This window comes from Hemibagrus wyckioides, linkage group LG01, assembly GCF_019097595.1.
Source record: "Hemibagrus wyckioides isolate EC202008001 linkage group LG01, SWU_Hwy_1.0, whole genome shotgun sequence".
NCBI lineage: Eukaryota > Metazoa > Chordata > Actinopteri > Siluriformes > Bagridae > Hemibagrus > Hemibagrus wyckioides.
The window spans coordinates 1094590-1101980 of NC_080710.1; the positions used below are offsets into that span (position 1 = coordinate 1094590).

Here is a 7391-nt window from a genome sequence, read left to right on the forward strand (position 1 = left end):
GGTAGTGCCTAAGTTTATTATCTTATTTAATTATTTTATTTAATTATTCTATAATATAGACGTTTTATGCTCATTCATCATACCTGTTATCAGTTAAGCTTGCTAAGTGTAGCACAACAGCAATATTTACTACACGCTTGTAGATTATAACACGCTTGTAGATAATAACACATTTGTGGCTCACAGCACATTTGTGGTTTGTAATACATCTTATTTATCATTACATTATAACAGAACCAGTGAAAGGGGACGTATTTAAACAAAAACTCAAGTTCAAGATTTCCATAAACCTTCAAAACTTTCCATTTAACCCCACTGAGCCACACAGTGAACAAGACAAGTTTTTCCACACCTGCTGGAATTATAATGGCGAGACACATGGTTGCAAGTAAAGACATTAGAAAATATATGAAAAATGGCATGATCGGAAGAACGGGGGAATGCAGTGGCCTGCAGAAGGAACAATTGATGTGACACAATGCAGGAAATTGAAAGCCAGGGTAGAGTGCTGGAGAGAAATGAAGAGAGAAACCAGTGAAAAAACACAAAAGAAACTGGAGATTATTCAGTGGTTTGAAAAAGGAGAACTAGAGAGACCAAAATAAAAGAGAAATGGACAATCTGTGAGCAAAGAGTGTATGGTAGACGAAATGCTGGACCTGGAACAGCATAGGGAGGGAAAAGCCCCATCATGTGGGAAATGTGGGGAGCACGGATGGCAACCACCATATAATGTGAATTACGCTTTTGCTTCTGCTGGCATAATGGGAATGTACCCTGTGTTACCATGCCCTAAAGAAGTGGAGATTGACATATTAACAGGACAAAGAAGTGGAACAACAGAGAGGGAAAGTGAACCCAGCCATCTGAGAGCAGACAGTCAGGGGGCACGATGGAAAACATCAAGCCAAGGAGGTGCAAAGAGCAAGCTGCAACCCTCACCTCGCTGGGAAGAGGAATTACATGAAAAATCAAGAGCATACTGGGCCAGTGGAGATCAACTCCTGCTACAGCCACAGCCTTACAGCACCCCAATTGAACCAGATCCGAAAGGGAAGAGGCCAAGAATGCAGTTACTTCCAGATGATACTGGAGAGTTCCTTAAAGGTGCTAAACATACATTGCACGAACTTACTATGGAGTCGAAAGGCGAAAAAGCTGCCAGCGCATACAGCCCACAACCTGAACAAGTCAAGAAAAGTAGGCCGGCAAAGCATTGCAGCTAGAGTGAAATTACCAGACAATGTGGAAACCTGGTATCAAATATCAGAAGCAGCTCCCCACTTCAAAAAATTTTTCCCACACTAGTCAGGGTGTTGATTCTGGAGGAAGTTATTGAGTCGAATGGATATTAAAATGTATAGCAACATGATTTGTCCTTGGATTCCATTTCCCAGCATGGCATTATGCCCCTCTCTGTAGATCACTCCTGAGCCCTCCTGGTGGGTAGGGACATGAGAAACATGCACTTGCTTGCTTCTATTCTGCAGGTGTCAGAGAGAATTTTATGCTTTGCTTTAAATTAGCAATACTCTGCCTAAAAGTAGTGTTTATCTATCAAAATTACTTAGCTATTGAGTAGTAGCTGGCTATCATGCATAACCATTAATATTAGTGTACTAGTGTAATAACCACACTGAGACTGGAAAAAGGAGAGAGAAATTTATTGAAACATTAGGAGTTACAGCTCAGTCAGCCTATCCAATGGGATCAGTGGGACTGTGGGGTCAGAAGTAGAAGAAGGAACCTCAGGCTGTTGAGGAGAAGTGGGAGAGTAATCAGTGGGGGAAATTGGAGGTGAATACTCAGGATGAGGAGAAGGTATGGAGTTGGGTGAAGGCACAAAGCCAGGGGAAGGCAGGGGAATGTCAGGAGAGCTAGGAGGTAAAGAAGTGTCAGAGGAAGAATCATCAGAAGAGATCTCAATAGGGAAGTCTTCAGTCTGGATGCCTTAAGAAGTGGTGCATGTCCAATGCCAGTAGAAAGTCTGGGTGGACTGGTCACGGGTTTTGGGGAAGAATTGGGTGCTCTGATCATGACCGATGGTGTCCCTCAGGATGTGATGAGCAAGGTGTGGAGACTCTGGAATAGAAGTTTCAGAAAGGTATTCCAGGGAACCAATAAGCTCAATGGCCAGGCAAGACAGCTGATACTGGCAATAGCATCGCAGAGCACCCCTGGGACTTCTTTGGAAGATAGCACGGCGGGCTGACTGAGCTAGAGGGAAAAAAAAAACAAAATGGGATGAGTGAGGTGCATATCATGTGTCTGTCACAACCTTCCATCGCAGAGTGATCACACAAACTATTGAAGCTCTTTCACAGTCTCATATAGTGACACAGTTCATTTCATTTCCACTGGACGTTCACACTCTGCCGGGTCACAAAAGGGCATTCATGGACATAGCAGGGTTCCCCGGTGTTGTTGGTGTAATTGATGGGACGCATCTGCATAATCGCACCATCGGAAAATGAAGACGTTTTTGTCAACAGAAAGAGGAACCACAGCATCAATGTGAAACTTGTTTTCAGTGCAGATTACAGGATTTTAGACATTGTTGCTCAACGCATGATGCCAGGATACTGTCCGAGAGTGGCCTGAGACAGCTTTCTGAAGGACATTATGTGCCAGTTAACTGTCATTTGTTAGGGGACAGTGGCTATGCATGCAAACCATGGCTCCTCACACCTTACCTCCACCCAGACACAGGACCACAGCTAAACTACAACAGGTACCTAAACAGTAGACTAACAGTGAATCATTGTGTATGAAAATAAAATGTAGTTACAAATGTGCTTGAATATACTACAAACAAGAGATATGCTTTTATCAGACATATTCACATTATTGTTGAGTGCAGTAGGCCACCTTAACTTGTGATGTCTTTTGCACTGACTTTTAGAGCCCACAAGAAAACACACTCAGTAGTTGAGGGGGGTATTGGCCAGCTGAAGAGGAGGTTTCATGTGTTGCATGGAGAAGTGCGCCTGTCACCAGCTAAGATCTGCGTAGTCATTACGGCCTGTGCAGTGCTTCACATCTGCAAAGCACGACAAATCCCAGAACCTCTCAAAAGCAGCCATGGTAATGGTGATGAAGATGATGATGACATTCAGTTTACCCAGGGGAGAGACATGTCCCATAGTGGGATTCGTCACAGAGCTCAATTTACAAATTTGCATTTTAGGTAAGTAACAGTTGATGTAATATCCAAACTGGTGTCTGTAGCTTATTGAACAAACAATCCATACAACTGTAGTTGAACACAACTGCTGTTATAAATACCATGTGACAGTGATACACTTTTTATCTGTCATTCTTCTTATATTTGAGCAGCTTATAATACTCCTCCTGTAAACAGAGAACTTTTTTGTGCTATGTGAGGCTATCAATTTCGATCTCCAGTTTTCAGTCCAGCAGGGATGGTGTTGGGGTGGCTGCAGCAGGCAGGCTTATCTGATACACTGGCTGAGGCTGAGGGTCTCACACCTGTGACGCTGACGGCCCCGGTTCCTCTGACGGCTCCATGCTGCAGAAAACGCGGAAAACAATTCTTCTATTTATTGTTTTGTTTGTTGTTCACATGCAAAAGCACAGAAGATGGCACATGGTCTATATATTAAACAGCACTTGTTCTTGATATTTCTCTTTATTTGCCTATTGCCTACTTGTCCTACCTTTGTTGTATTCCCATTAGCTGGATCATTAAGCTGTCTGTGCCTTTCCTCAGCCCAAGTACATTGAATACAGTTTCTGCTTCCTGAGGCAGTTGTTTAGTGGGTGGTCCACCACCTACAAACGCAGTAGCTTAGTTGTATAATTCTGTAGGCATATTTAACCAAGCCAGATATAGTAAGAAACTACAATATCACTCACCTGTGCTTGAAGAATCCTGTTTGTGTGCTGCGATCTCCCTCCTTGTTTGAGACTGCAACACCACCGCTTTTCACATTCCTCGCTGGTGCGCACAACCAGAAGGAATGAGGAGTTTATCTACTGAGATATTTTCTCCCAGGTCTGCCTCTTTCCTAGAGCTATGACACCAGAGCCAAATTTACCTTTTAAAATTGCTTTAATTTCTTCAACTAACTCAGCTAAAAGTAAACACTGCTCTACTGTCCAATTTGGTTTTCTTGTTCTTTTACTGAGAACTGAGAATTTGGCTGTTTAATTTAACTTTAAGACATTTAGCCTATAACAGAACTTTCCATATAGTAGCCTGTATTCATGATTATACAATTTCTTTATATACAAACATTATGATTTCTCTGTCCATTCCATGGGCATCGCTAGGCCATTTTTAGGGGGGCTTTAGCCCCTAACATTTCTACTCAGCCCTCCTAAAAATCTGCGATTCTCCATAAACTGTACACAAATTCGTGATCGCCTCAGTCCCCTTTAAATTTCACATGAAAACGGCGGCAGACTTCGCCTCCTCCCCGTCTTTCAGACCACGACATCGCATAGCGAGGATCAGAGGACAAGTGTGTGTGTGTGTGTGATCAGGAAGACTCGTATTTGGCTTGTTCAGTACTCAAATGTTATACACATCTTTGCAATATAGTGAAATGCTGCAATACGTTTACCATCCTAACCTGTTAGTCAAACCTTTATTTTATTTATTTATTTATTTATTTATTTTTTTTTTTTTTACTATTATACCCTCATTTGGGGCTGAGACCCCCTTAAATGAAAATTCTAGAATCGCCCCTGGTCCATTCTATTATCATATATTCTATTTTCACAAAGAGCTCATTTTAAGACCTTTATAGATTTTTTATCAATTTTATCAACATTTTTAAAGTTCTTTATACTAATCTAACTTACTGTATGTAGCCATAAAAATAAGATCAAAGAGTTGATTCCACTAATCTCCAGGGCCATATTCTGAATTCCTCAGTAAATTTGCAGATTCAACCTTGTTTCAAACCTTGTTGTTCCTTTAGACAAAGCATTAATTGTAGGAGACTTCAACATTCATTTTGATAAGTCAGAAGATCTTCTGAGAACAGCAGTTGTGTCCATCTTAGATATGGTAGGTGTTAATCAGAATGTAATAGGAATGTAATAGATACGCAATTAGCACTTAACACTGGCTATGTGCCTAAATCTTTTGAACTTTTTTAATCAAACCCCTGATTAAAAAACCAGACCTCGACCCCTGTTAGATGTCAAACTAATATCAATATCGATGGCCAATATCAAACCTCCCCTTTGTCTCCAATAACCTAGGAAAAATTATAGCACAGCAGTTATGTTGAGACCAACATAGGAATAACATTCATGAAATGTATTAGTCAGGATTTAGGCCTCATTATAGCAGAGACAGCACTGGTTAAAGTGGTAAATTACCTGTTACTGGCCTCTGATCAGGGTTATGTCTCTTTGCTGGTGTCTTAGTGCAGCTTTTGACATCATTGACCAAATGCCATACATATGATGACACCAAGTTGGATGACGATGGATACCCACAAAATAACTATACAGCTGCTGTGGAATGGCAGAAAGGAAAAAAGCCAAAACATGGCTGGCCAGAGTACACTGCCTCTGTCAAGTTTGTAAGCAGTAAGTAGACCAATCTAATACTTTGTTTTTTAAAACATGTTATGTCCAATAAGTAATGTGAAGCTGTTGTGATGTGTGAAGTTGTTACGGTAGAAGTTGTGTAACTACTATTACACAATACTTATTAAAGGGATAGTTCACAAAAAAAAAATTAATTCCGTCATCATTTTCTCACCCTGATGTTGTTCCAAACATTTTTAAATGAATTTCTAATGATGAACAAAAGAAGACATTTTGAAGGATGTTTTATCCAAGTGGTTTTGGGGCACCATTCACATCCATTTAATTTTTTTCCTACTATGGAAGTCAGTGATGCCCCAAAACTCTGTGGTTACCAGCATTATTTAAAATATCTTCCTTTGTGTTCAGCAGAACAAAGAAATTTATACAGGTTTGAAACAACTTAAGGATGAGTAAATGAAATTTTTAATTGTGGGTGAACTATCCCTGTAAGCACACTAAATTTAAAATATTGTTTTCTTTAGGTGGCTTAATCTGATCTCTATCCTGTCACCTTGAACTATTTTTCAGACAATCGATTTCATACTAATGCTAAGATTAAGGAATTCCTGCAGTTGGAGTCTGATAAAAGTGACAAGGCACTGCCTAAGAAAAGGGCCTCAGTACCACCATTAAGATACACAGATTCAGATTAAACTGATGGTACACCAGTAAGACTGTTTATGTTGTACTGTCCCTTAACAAATTTCATGCATAAACATATACCATTTACTTAAAGGGGTCATGCTGGGTTTTGTATTATTTTTTAATGTTTCCTGAGGTGCATTATAATGTTAATATGCTTTTATATCTGAATATTGACATAATGTAGAAATAAATGGCTGTTTTAGAAATTTTAATTCTCAGATCATGATACCATGATATAAGTTGTTGGTGACATACATTTGATTCAAGATTCAAGAAGCTTTTATTGTCATTTGAAATATTTGCAGGCTTAAACCTGGTATTATTAAGCCTAGTTCTTATTGTTATTTGGAACACTAAAACCAGCAGTGACAAAAGTGCTATGCAGTGGATGTGTACAAGACAAGACAACAAACTAACCAGCTTGTTTTTGCTCCAGACTATGCCCAAAAGGTGCATTTCATTAAAAACTCCTTTGGTCTGCCTCCCTCCCCTTCCACTTCAGGTTCTCTCACATACTGTAGCATAATATAATATATAGTCATTTTATGTCAATCTGTTTACATTTGTAGAGGTAAGAACTAGAAGACAAATATCTAAGAAGACAAATGTGTATCATCTCCATCTCTTGTTTTTTTCTCTTGACAGACCCAAAGGAAGAGGGCAGTGATTCTCAAACCACAGAGAAATGTTGCCCGAATGATTGTTGATGAGTAGCAAGGCACAAACTTGACAGACACTTAGAATTCAATTCAATTCAATTTATTTTTGTATAGCACTTTTAACAAAGAGCATTGTCTCAAAGCAGCTTTACATGAGAAACAACATAAGAAAACAACAAACATATAAACAGACAGACAGTCCTAGATGTTATCCCAAGTGAGCAAGCCTGAGGTGACTGAGGCGACTGTGGCAAGGAAAAACTCCCTTAGATGGTATGAGGAAGAAACCTTGAGAGGAACCAGACTCAAGAGGGAACTCATCCTCATTTGGGTGACAATTATGAAGAAGAAGCTGAAAGAAAGAAGGAAGGAGGAGGAAAACGAAAGATTGAGAAATGACATTGAAAAATTAAAAACAATGCTCATTCGGTGCATGTATTACAGTTATTTTATTGGCGCGGTAAATCAGCTATTAAGACTTTTAAATCATTGTTAGTTGTGAGTTGAATAATTATTAGT

General features: G+C 39.6%; 1 long non-coding RNA gene across 1 annotated transcript; it reads right to left on the reverse strand.

The window, feature by feature from the left end:
- Positions 1–1820: 1820 nt before the first annotated feature.
- Positions 1821–4072, reverse strand: LOC131359518 (uncharacterized). Its single transcript, XR_009205790.1, has 3 exons — positions 3678–4072; positions 3490–3529; positions 1821–2217 (listed from the first exon to the last, which is right to left on the reverse strand). It is a non-coding gene; the product is annotated as an uncharacterized LOC131359518 (long non-coding RNA).
- Positions 4073–7391: the final 3319 nt, after the last annotated feature.